This window comes from Alosa pseudoharengus, unplaced genomic scaffold, assembly GCF_046254945.1.
Source record: "Alosa pseudoharengus isolate Yale_2024_CS ecotype anadromous, Long Island Sound unplaced genomic scaffold, YU_APseudo_1.1 YU_APseudo_1.1_scf_1, whole genome shotgun sequence".
Lineage (NCBI taxonomy): Eukaryota > Metazoa > Chordata > Actinopteri > Clupeiformes > Clupeidae > Alosa > Alosa pseudoharengus.
In genome coordinates, this window is record NW_027468564.1 from 38,048,205 (window position 1) to 38,060,379 (window position 12,175).

General features: G+C 41.6%; 1 long non-coding RNA gene across 33 annotated transcripts; it reads right to left on the reverse strand.

Moving 5' to 3' along the window:
- Nucleotides 1–38: 38 nt before the first annotated feature.
- On the reverse strand, nucleotides 39–6,567 carry LOC143127368 (uncharacterized). Of its 33 annotated transcripts, none has more exons than XR_012987626.1 (11): nucleotides 5,432–6,567; nucleotides 4,987–5,161; nucleotides 4,572–4,804; nucleotides 4,244–4,374; nucleotides 3,697–3,951; nucleotides 2,836–2,857; nucleotides 2,398–2,784; nucleotides 2,208–2,302; nucleotides 946–2,127; nucleotides 764–894; nucleotides 114–493 (listed from the first exon to the last, which is right to left on the reverse strand). It is a non-coding gene; the product is annotated as an uncharacterized LOC143127368 (long non-coding RNA). The 33 variants fall into 33 exon arrangements; XR_012987599.1 differs by adding an exon at nucleotides 3,208–3,280 and having other exon boundaries at nucleotides 2,398–3,025; nucleotides 3,463–3,951; XR_012987602.1 differs by adding an exon at nucleotides 39–80 and having other exon boundaries at nucleotides 154–493; nucleotides 2,398–3,951.
- Nucleotides 6,568–12,175: the final 5,608 nt, after the last annotated feature.

Here is a 12,175-nt window from a genome sequence, read left to right on the forward strand (position 1 = left end):
AATACACCTCTCCCCTCTTATCAATACACCTCTCCCCTCTTATCAATACACCTCTCCCCTTAGTGCTCTTATCAATACACCTCTCACCTCTTATCAATACACCTCTCCCCTCTTATCAATACACCTCTCCCCTTAGTGCTCTTATCAATGCACCTCTCCCCTCTTATCAATACACCTCTCCCCTCTTATCAATACACCTCTCCCCTCTTATCAATGCTCTTATCAATACACCTCTCCCCTTAGTGCTCTTATCAATACACCTCTCCCCTTAGTGCTCTTATCAATGCACCTCTCCCCTCTTATCAATACACCTCTCCCCTCTTATCAATACACCTCTCCCCTTAGTGCTCTTATCAATGCACCTCTCCCCTCTTATCAATATACCTCTCCCCTCTTATCAATACACCTCTCCCCTTAGTGCTCTTATCAATGCACCTCTCCCCTTAGTGCTCTTATCAATACACCTCTCCCCTTAGTGCTCTTATCAATACACCTCTCACCTCTTATCAATACACCTCTCCCCTTAGTGCTCTTATCAATATACCTCTCCCCATAGTGCTCTTATCAATACACCTCTTCCCTCTTATCAATACACCTCTCACCTTAGTGCTCTTATCAATACACCTCTCCCCTCTTATCAATACACCTCTCACCTCTTATCAATGCACCTCTCCCCTTAGTGCTCTTATCAATACACCTCTCACCTCTTATCAATACACCTCTCACCTCTTATCAATACACCTCTCACCTCTTATCAATGCACCTCTCCCCTTAGTGCTCTTATCAATACACCTCTCCCCTCTTATCAATGCACCTCTCCCCTTAGTGCTCTTATCAATACACCTCTCCCCTCTTATCAATACACCTCTCCCCTTAGTGTTCTTATCAATACACCTCTCACCTTAGTGCTCTTATCAATACACCTCTCCCCTCTTATCAATACACCTCTCACCTCTTATCAATGCACCTCTCCCCTTAGTGCTCTTATCAATACACCTCTCACCTCTTATCAATACACCTCTCACCTCTTATCAATACACCTCTCACCTCTTATCAATACACCTCTCCCCTTAGTGCTCTTATCAATGCACCTCTCCCCTCTTATCAATATACCTCTCCCCTCTTATCAATACACCTCTCCCCTTAGTGCTCTTATCAATGCACCTCTCCCCTTAGTGCTCTTATCAATACACCTCTCCCCTTAGTGCTCTTATCAATACACCTCTCACCTCTTATCAATACACCTCTCCCCTTAGTGCTCTTATCAATATACCTCTCCCCTTAGTGCTCTTATCAATACACCTCTCCCCTCTTATCAATACACCTCTTCCCTCTTATCAATACACCTCTCACCTTAGTGCTCTTATCAATACACCTATCCCCTCTTATCAATACACCTCTCACCTCTTATCAATGCACCTCTCCCCTTAGTGCTCTTATCAATACACCTCTCACCTCTTATCAATACACCTCTCACCTCTTATCAATACACCTCTCACCTCTTATCAATACACCTCTCACCTCTTATCAATGCACCTCTCCCCTTAGTGCTCTTATCAATACACCTCTCCCCTCTTATCAATGCACCTCTCCCCTTAGTGCTCTTATCAATACACCTCTCACCTCTTATCAATACACCTCTCACCTCTTATCAATACACCTCTCACCTCTTATCAATACACCTCTCACCTCTTATCAATGCACCTCTCCCCTTAGTGCTCTTATCAATACACCTCTCCCCTCTTATCAATACACCTCTCCCCTTAGTGTTCTTATCAATACACCTCTCCCCTTAGTGCTCTTATCAATACACCTCTCCCCTCTTATCAATACACCTCTCACCTCTTATCAATGCACCTCTCCCCTTAGAGCTCTTATCAATACACCTCTCCCCTATTATCAATACACCTCTCCCCTCTTATCAATACACCTCTCCCCTCTTATCAATACACCTCTCCCCTCTTATCAATACACCTCTCCCCTTAGTGCTCTTATCAATACACCTCTCCCCTCTTATCAATACACCTCTCACCTCTTATCAATACACCTCTCCCCTTAGTGTTCTTATCAATACACCTCTCCCCTCTTATCAATACACCTCTCCCCTTAGTGCTCTTATCAATACACCTCTCCCCTTAGTGTTCTTATCAATACACCTCTCACCTCTTATCAATACACCTCTCCCCTTAGTGTTCTTATCAACACACCTCTCCCCTCTTATCAATACACCTCTCCCCTCTTATCAATGCACCTCTCCCCTCTTATCAATACACCTCTCCCCTTAGTGTTCTTATCAATACACCTCTCCCCTCTTATCAATACACCTCTTCCCTCTTATCAATACACCTCTCACCTTAGTGCTCTTATCAATACACCTATCCCCTCTTATCAATACACCTCTCACCTCTTATCAATGCACCTCTCCCCTTAGTGCTCTTATCAATACACCTCTCACCTCTTATCAATACACCTCTCACCTCTTATCAATACACCTCTCACCTCTTATCAATACACCTCTCACCTCTTATCAATGCACCTCTCCCCTTAGTGCTCTTATCAATACACCTCTCCCCTCTTATCAATGCACCTCTCCCCTTAGTGCTCTTATCAATACACCTCTCACCTCTTATCAATACACCTCTCACCTCTTATCAATACACCTCTCACCTCTTATCAATACACCTCTCACCTCTTATCAATGCACCTCTCCCCTTAGTGCTCTTATCAATACACCTCTCCCCTCTTATCAATACACCTCTCCCCTTAGTGTTCTTATCAATACACCTCTCCCCTTAGTGCTCTTATCAATACACCTCTCCCCTCTTATCAATACACCTCTCACCTCTTATCAATGCACCTCTCCCCTTAGAGCTCTTATCAATACACCTCTCCCCTATTATCAATACACCTCTCCCCTCTTATCAATACACCTCTCCCCTCTTATCAATACACCTCTCCCCTCTTATCAATACACCTCTCCCCTTAGTGCTCTTATCAATACACCTCTCCCCTCTTATCAATACACCTCTCACCTCTTATCAATACACCTCTCCCCTTAGTGTTCTTATCAATACACCTCTCCCCTCTTATCAATACACCTCTCCCCTTAGTGCTCTTATCAATACACCTCTCCCCTTAGTGTTCTTATCAATACACCTCTCACCTCTTATCAATACACCTCTCCCCTTAGTGTTCTTATCAACACACCTCTCCCCTCTTATCAATACACCTCTCCCCTCTTATCAATGCACCTCTCCCCTCTTATCAATACACCTCTCCCCTTAGTGTTCTTATCAATACACCTCTCCCCTTAGTGCTCTTATCAATACACCTCTCCCCTCTTATCAATACACCTCTCCCCTTAGTGTTCTTATCAATACACCTCTCCCCTCTTATCAATACACCTCTCACCTCTTATCAATACACCTCTCCCCTTAGTGTTCTTATCAATACACCTCTCACCTCTTATCAATACACCTCTCCCCTTAGTGCTCTTATCAATACACCTCTCCCCTCTTATCAATACACCTCTCACCTCTTATCAATACACCTCTCCCCTTAGTGCTCTTATCAATGCACCTCTCCCCTTAGTGCTGTTATCAATACACCTCTCACCTCTTATCAATACACCTCTCACCTCTTATCAATACACCTCTCCCCTCTTATCAATACACCTCTCCCCTCTTATCAATACACCTCTCCCCTTAGTGCTCTTATCAATACACCTCTCACCTCTTATCAATACACCTCTCACCTCTTATCAATACACCTCTCACCTCTTATCAATGCACCTCTCCCCTTAGTGCTCTTATCAATACACCTCTCACCTCTTATCAATATACCTCTCCCCTCTTATCAATACACCTCTCCCCTTAGTGCTCTTATCAATGCACCTCTCCCCTTAGTGCTCTTATCAATACACCTCTCCCCTTAGTGCTCTTATCAATACACCTCTCACCTCTTATCAATACACCTCTCCCCTTAGTGCTCTTATCAATATACCTCTCCCCTTAGTGCTCTTATCAATACACCTCTCCCCTCTTATCAATACACCTCTTCCCTCTTATCAATACACCTCTCACCTTAGTGCTCTTATCAATACACCTCTCCCCTCTTATCAATACACCTCTCACCTCTTATCAATGCACCTCTCCCCTTAGTGCTCTTATCAATACACCTCTCACCTCTTATCAATACACCTCTCACCTCTTATCAATACACCTCTCACCTCTTATTAATGCACCTCTCCCCTTAGTGCTCTTATCAATACACCTCTCCCCTCTTATCAATGCACCTCTCCCCTTAGTGCTCTTATCAATACACCTCTCCCCTCTTATCAATACACCTCTCCCCTTAGTGTTCTTATCAATACACCTCTCCCCTTAGTGCTCTTATCAATACACCTCTCCCCTCTTATCAATACACCTCTCACCTCTTATCAATGCACCTCTCCCCTTAGAGCTCTTATCAATACACCTCTCCCCTATTATCAATACACCTCTCCCCTCTTATCAATACACCTCTCCCCTTAGTGCTCTTATCAATACACCTCTCCCCTCTTATCAATACACCTCTCACCTCTTATCAATACACCTCTCCCCTTAGTGTTCTTATCAATACACCTCTCCCCTCTTATCAATACACCTCTCCCCTTAGTGCTCTTATCAATACACCTCTCCCCTTAGTGTTCTTATCAATACACCTCTCACCTCTTATCAATACACCTCTCCCCTTAGTGTTCTTATCAATACACCTCTCCCCTCTTATCAATACACCTCTCCCCTCTTATCAATGCACCTCTCCCCTCTTATCAATACACCTCTCCCCTTAGTGTTCTTATCAATACACCTCTCCCCTTAGTGCTCTTATCAATACACCTCTCCCCTCTTATCAATACACCTCTCCCCTTAGTGTTCTTATCAATACACCTCTCCCCTTAGTGTTCTTATCAATACACCTCTCCCCTCTTATCAATACACCTCTCACCTCTTATCAATACACCTCTCCCCTTAGTGCTCTTATCAATACACCTCTCACCTCTTATCAATACACCTCTCCCCTTAGTGCTCTTATCAATACACCTCTCCCCTTAGTGTTCTTATCAATACACCTCTCCCCTCTTATCAATACACCTCTCACCTTAGTGCTCTTATCAATGCACCTCTCCCCTTAGTGCTCTTATCAATACACCTCTCACCTCTTATCAATACACCTCTCACCTCTTAACAATACACCTCTCCCCTCTTATCAATACACCTCTCCCCTCTTATCAATACACCTCTCCCCTTAGTGCTCTTATCAATACACCTCTCACCTCTTATCAATACACCTCTCACCTCTTATCAATGCACCTCTCCCCTTAGTGCTCTTATCAATACACCTCTCCCCTTACTGCTCTTATCAATACACCTCTCCCCTCTTATCAATGCACCTCTCCCCTCTTATCAATACACCTCTCCCCTTAGTGTTCTTATCAATACACCTCTCCCCTTAGTGCTCTTATCAATACACCTCTCCCCTTAGTGCTCTTATCAATACACCTCTCCCCTCTTATCAATACACCTCTCCCCTCTTATCAATACACCTCTCCCCTTAGTGCTCTTATCAATGCACCTCTCCCCTCTTATCAATGCACCTCTCCCCTCTTATCTATGCACTTCTCCCCTTGGTGCTCTTATCAATACAATAGTTTTGCTTTACCTCACCGCTTCCCTCTGCCCCGTGCACCTCTAATAGCACCTGTAGGTATTTGGCTGGAATTAGTGTGTTGTGTATAGGTTCCGCCATGTTGAAGGTTTGTTCGGACTGTTGTTTTTATGTATCAAGGACAAAATAGTAGCAGCACTTTTCAGCATTTGACAATAGTTCTGTTTTACTCCATTGCTCTTACAAAGCAGATGGATAGTTCTCCACAAAACAGGAGGTTTCCACAGAATAGGCAATCTCAGAAGGAGTCATTCTCTGTACTGTGTTCTCCATTCTGTACAGGTCTCTCTAGGGCAGACATTCCTGAGGTAGGCTGGACCACAGTAGGGGAGACTGTGCAGAGTTGTTATTAGTTTTCTAGCTTGGATAAAACTGGTCAAGAGGGCCCATAGTCTGGATGAACCTGATAGTACATTTCAATTAGCTCTGTAGGCCCACCTGGTAAGGTGCCCATTGACGGCCATTTCCTATGCTTTACTATTTTTGAGCCTTACAAACAAATAACCTTGTTTTGCTATTTTGTGCTATACATTCAAAATATAACCTTGCTGAGCATAACATGTATGCAACATAATCAACTTTAAAATTAACTTTTAAAATTAAAATAAACTACTAGAAACTACAGTAGGAATGGGGAACCATACCATATAGTGTGGTGTTCACATATAAGTAGAGTTTAAGGGGGTTTGAGAGCCAGTCATGTTCCTTTTGTTCATGTAAAGTGACTTTGAGTGAATTTGCTTTACAGATTATTGTTCTTTTCTTTATATAATTTTTTACTAGTATTTTTTGACTTTTAATCTTTTCACTTGTATGCTTTTTATATATTGGACACAAAAAAATAAAATAAAACTACTTCCAGAGGGGAAGTTATAAAGACATTTTCCCTTGTCTGGGTGTCCTTTTAAGGGTTTTTTCCCCCTCCTGGTGTGCATGGAATAACCCAACTCTTTCCTTTGGATACATAATCAAGTCTTTGTGGAAGTATTGTGTGAGAAACGTTACAAAAGATAGCAAAAGAAAATCTTTTGGCTGCATTGTGGGCATGGTTATACATGTGGCATGTCTGCCACAGGGGCAGTAGTAACAAGTGCCAAGTAGCAAGTGCCGCAAGATTATTATGCTAAATGTTCAATGATTTAGCCTACTAGCAATCAACGTTTTATTATTCTATAACCTCTTGGTAAATAATATTATTCTATAACCTCTATGTGAAATACCCTGTTTTACCTCTCACTTTAGAATCATGCTGAATTCCCATTCTATTTATTGTGCAGTTTAACTGTTGTGCAATTTTTGTCGAAGTGTGAGAAATTAGGGGGCGTTTATACGAGAACGAATGCGAAGGAAGACGACAAAATATTTTATCATAAGTGCCTTTCGTTTACACGGCGACCCCGCCATCGGGGCTTGAAGACGCAAAAATCTGAAGACTCCTTCCAGAGTGTAGAGTTTTGAAGACGACCCGGGTTGCGTCTCCGTCTAAACGGCTAAACCATCTAAACTGTCAAATTAGAATGTCTGCGAGTGACGTATCGGGGTTCTATCACTCCACCACCCAGCGGTCTGGAATGCATATCCAATCGAATATCACATACTCTTGCGTCTTCATATAAACAAAGATTTCCCCCTGAGAATGCTCGTCTAAACGCAAATAAAAAAATGAAGACGAGACGCCACTTCTGCGTCTTCTCTTATCATCGTCACCGTATAAACGTAGCCTTAGAATGTACAACATGAGAGCACAACAATCGTGGCTGATTGAAATGTATGACACCATGACGATTGAAATGTATGACACCGTGTCAGCTAGGGTTGGGCACCGAAACACGGTTCTAATATGGCACCGGTGCCGACACAAACGGTAGTAACTGCATTAGAGCCCGACCGATAAAGGATTTTGGAGGCCGATACCGATACAAATATTTGTTGATTTAAAAATCCGATATTCCGATATATCGGCCGATATATATATTTTTTTTCAGAAACGAGCAACAAAACATTAACAGATTTCCCTAACATTAGTTATTTGTAGTTATTTATGAGTATTGACTAAAATAATATGATAATGCATTTTAAAAACAAACTTGTTTATTTTTAAATAATATTGTCACAGTGAAACAGAGGATCATCGAAATATATTAAAGTTCTGATAAATAAAATGTATAAAAATAGAAACTTAAGATGTGAAACTTTAGTCTTTTGAACAAAAACACAATAACAACAACAACCAAATCAAAGTTACCAGTATTAAAAACCTTGGTAAGCTTATAACTTTGAACTAAGACTTAATAATTACAAAAAATAATGATGACATTATTACTATCATTATCATTAAACAAGATAAAGGTCACTCCTAATAATTAGTCCCTATTGCCTTATAAGCTACCTTATAATTACAATGTCAGCTTGCTTATCCCTTTACCTGCACTTTTAAAATTATTTCCATCAAGCTACATCAAACCATTTTCAATCATCAGTTGCTGCCTGCCTTCTAAAACCTACTATTTAGTGATCTAAATCCATTATGTAGCCTTATTTAGTGATCGATCTAAATCCATTATGTAGCCTAACTCGTTAATGCTGCGGCTGAACGACAGTCTGAAACGCACACTTGGCGTCATTGGCACGTGTAAAAGAAAAGCTAACTTTTATGCACAAGTTACGTTTTGCACAAGCTACGTTTGATACTTTTTCTCTATGTCTAAATGTTCACTCCTCGCACGTCTAACTTACATTTTACAATGCAGGGACTGTAACTACAGATATACTAGTTATAAATACAGTAATCATTACTTTATTTAGGCAGAATAAGTTCGTTGTGGTTTCCAAGCTCATTAATGTTAACGTTAGCGGTCTTCCACTGATATTCATGGCATTAGCTAGCTTTGTGGTTAGCTATGATGAGCCATAATTTAGCAATGGATAACGTCATACTGCAAATTGTAAAACATACGCTTTCAAAATAACAGGCCGGGGAGAGAGGATACGTCTCACTGCTATAACTGTCACGCTATTAAAGAAATACATCTTCAGTCACATTGTCAAAAGTTAAAAGGACAGACAGTCAACTACACTGTAACAACGTAACGTAATTACTAGCTAATTCCGCTGCACTCTCGACTTATTTAACAGCAGCAAAACTGGACATTGTTTTCACGAATTTTGTCATGCTTATTTGAGTTAAGAGAACTGATGGGGATGTTCTTTTAATTGTTATTCAAGCAATGTACGTCTCGTGACCAAATCACCAACACACTTCATGATCTCATAACTGGTTCTCTCCCGACTCTGGCTGGATCATCAGGTTGCAGGATGTGTGGCGCGTTATACACGAGTGTTGCCAGCAGGGACGGTGTAGAGTGCCCTCTGGTGGACAAACTATACAACGCCAACACTCATGACATGGTTGAAAGGTGTTTCGTCCGTTTTTATTTTATTTTTAAAATATTCATTTATCGGCCATTATAAATGCCGATACCGATAGTTTGGAAAATGCCTAATATCGGCCGATAATATCGGCCCGCCGATAAATCGGTCGGGCTCTAAACTGCATCGAATCACAACGTGGATTTCGGTGCCTCATTTCGGTGCTTAAATAGCGTTTTTTTTTTTTTTTAATACGAGGCATCACTGCATGTCATGCGCCATCTCTAACGTCTTGCTCTGATAGCAACACATCCAGATACAGTTAGCTAACATAAACACTGGATGTATAAACCAGAGGGGTGCACCACATGAGTGGACAGTGTTTGACAGCTTGTGTGAGACCAAATAGCTTACTTTAAAGCGATATCGCGAGCTCCTGTCAAATTCTAGCAGTGGGCCTAACTACACACAAGCAAAAGGCTATGAAACAACATCAACAGGCTAGCCTAGCCTATACGTTACACAATATCAGGGGCGTCACTAGACCTTATTCACTGGGGCACGTGCCTTAGTGAAAGTCTCCAGTGCCCCAGTAAAATTCTAGCGCGGCTCTCGCTGGAAACGGCATTCATGAGCGCATCTCCGTGCATGCTTTAGTCATGACTCGAGCCTGTCACTTACCAGCCAATAAAAAAAAAACAAGGAATAAAGAAAGGGGCCATAATAGCCAATCAGGAAATAGCACCTCCGTAGCTGGGTAAGATTGAACGCAACAACCAATGAAAATCGTTCACATGATTCTTCCGAGTGTTTCGTTGTACTGCACACACATACACTGTGGAATCCGCTGGAGCGCGTTACATCACTTTGAGCAGAGTAAGTTGTCCCTTGTTTAATGTTACAACAAATTCACAACTTGTTTGCTGTTAGAGAGTGTTGCCCACATAACTAGCATCTGTTTTTCAATGCTTAGCGTCATTGTAGCCTAAATTTAGCAACAGTTTACCTACCAGCTTGTGCTCTATCCCTCACACACACACACCATGCTACAGTAGGCTGCATGCACACATGCGGACAATTAATAATGATTTATACGTATACTGTACAGAGTCCTGTAAAAGTAGCCTATACTGTTTGTGAAGCTGTCCTACTGTAAAACTAAACATAGCCTTCTGATAAACTATTCAGAGATGGACATCAGAAAATTCTTCCTGAACAGAGGCAGAGGGAGAGGAACAGTGAGGAGGATGAGGGAGGTATGACAATTTTGCCCACATTAACGGTAACATTAACATTTATGCTGGTAATGGCCAGTGCTGTGATTTGATTAATTGTTTAATGGCAAACTTAAATAAGTTTACTGCATTTGCAAATGTAGCCTAAGAATCAGAATAGACATCTGTGTAGATTATTATAGGCTACATTTGCTAATTATCACCAAAAGTCAGTATGAAGGCTTTAGTAGGCTATTTAAGCTACAAAGAACTGCAGTATTGCCAGGATGTCTATAGGACCCTTGCCTGGGAGGGAAGTATCTCAATTTTGACTAAAAATAAGCTTCCCTTGTGTTAGTAGGAAAGCCTATTAAATTCATGCAGTGAGTATAGGCCTACTTATGCCTATGTGTTTGGATGTTGCTGGATATTGGCTGCTACAACAATTGAGGGAGAGAGTGCTGGAGGAGGAGAAGGTCGAAGAGAGGGAGAAGAGAGGGGAGAAAGAGCACAGGCTGGGCAGTCCAGTACCAGGCAGGGGGAGGAGGAGGAGGAGAGAGACAGGCAAGAAACGGATGAGAACATGATGGGGGCTAGACGTAAAACTATTCAGCAGGCATGAAAACGGGTCAGGGGTGAAAAAGGTGAGAAGGGCGCGCGAAGTGGGAAATGGCCGTTTCATAGCAAAACAGGCGCGAGTGACATTGTTGTCAATAGTGCATAGCTTCCATGGAGTATGAAGTTGCCTAAAACCAGAGATTTATGAAGAAAACAAACTACAAAATGACTAATTTTTACAAAAAAATACTTATTATTTCTTCTCTTTGGCTTGGGCCTAAGTGTGAAGGGGCCCACTTGCGCTGTTTGGCAACATGCTTCAGCCTGGCCCTCCTCTCCTCAGTAATCTACATGAGTTTTCTTTCTTTCTTTGTGCCTGAAGTTTTCTGAAGATTTCATAGGCCTAATGGACACTTCATAGTAGACTATTAGAATAAGTCTGAATATTTGTTGGACCAAACCAGGTAATAAATAAACTTGGGTAGGGTAGACTAGGCCAGTGTTTTTCAACCTTTTTTGTGCCACGGCACACTTTTGACACATAAAATGTCCCACGGTACACTAACATCCTGTGTGAAGAAAAAATAAACATACCATAGCCTAAAATTTCAAATAATACACAGATATGGCCTTATTATGGCTTCTATGCAAGACCTGCTCAATAAAACAAGCGCCCTCTGTTTCATTTGTAGGTGACTATATCTAATTTAATTGTTGTTATGAACTGGATATGTGATGATTCTGTGAATACTGGATATGGGGCCCCCGTTGTACAATGCCTGCATACCACAAATAGTGCAATCATACAATTAATGAGGGCATGTGGTTATAAATTATTTAATGCAACAATTGCCCGGCACAGTGGTTGAAAAACACTGGACTAGGCTTTAATTTGTAAAATTGGTTTGAAATGTTTTAACCTGCAGCTAGGCTACTTACAGATTGTGGCATTGTGCTAGTGTGTCAGGCCACTGAGTGTTTCTTAAAAGACGGCATTACCATGTCAAACACTGTTTTTGTCTCTGAACTTGACAAAACGCACCAGCCCAGTTTAGGAGCATTTAATTCAACTATTTAGTTATTCACATTAGCCTTTGGTATACTGATAAAGTAGCCTATGCCTATTTGCTTCACCATTTGTCGATCTAGATGGCTCAAACTGCACGTATTCTTCATCAAATGAACTCGTTATGTCTATAGTTCTGTCCAATATCGCTAACTTTAACAACAGCCTATGCTACGTTGCTACACCAATCTCAATGTCTTTTTCTGACAGAAGTTGAACGTTTCAACTAGCCCACCTGTGACATCAATAAGCATCTCTCCTC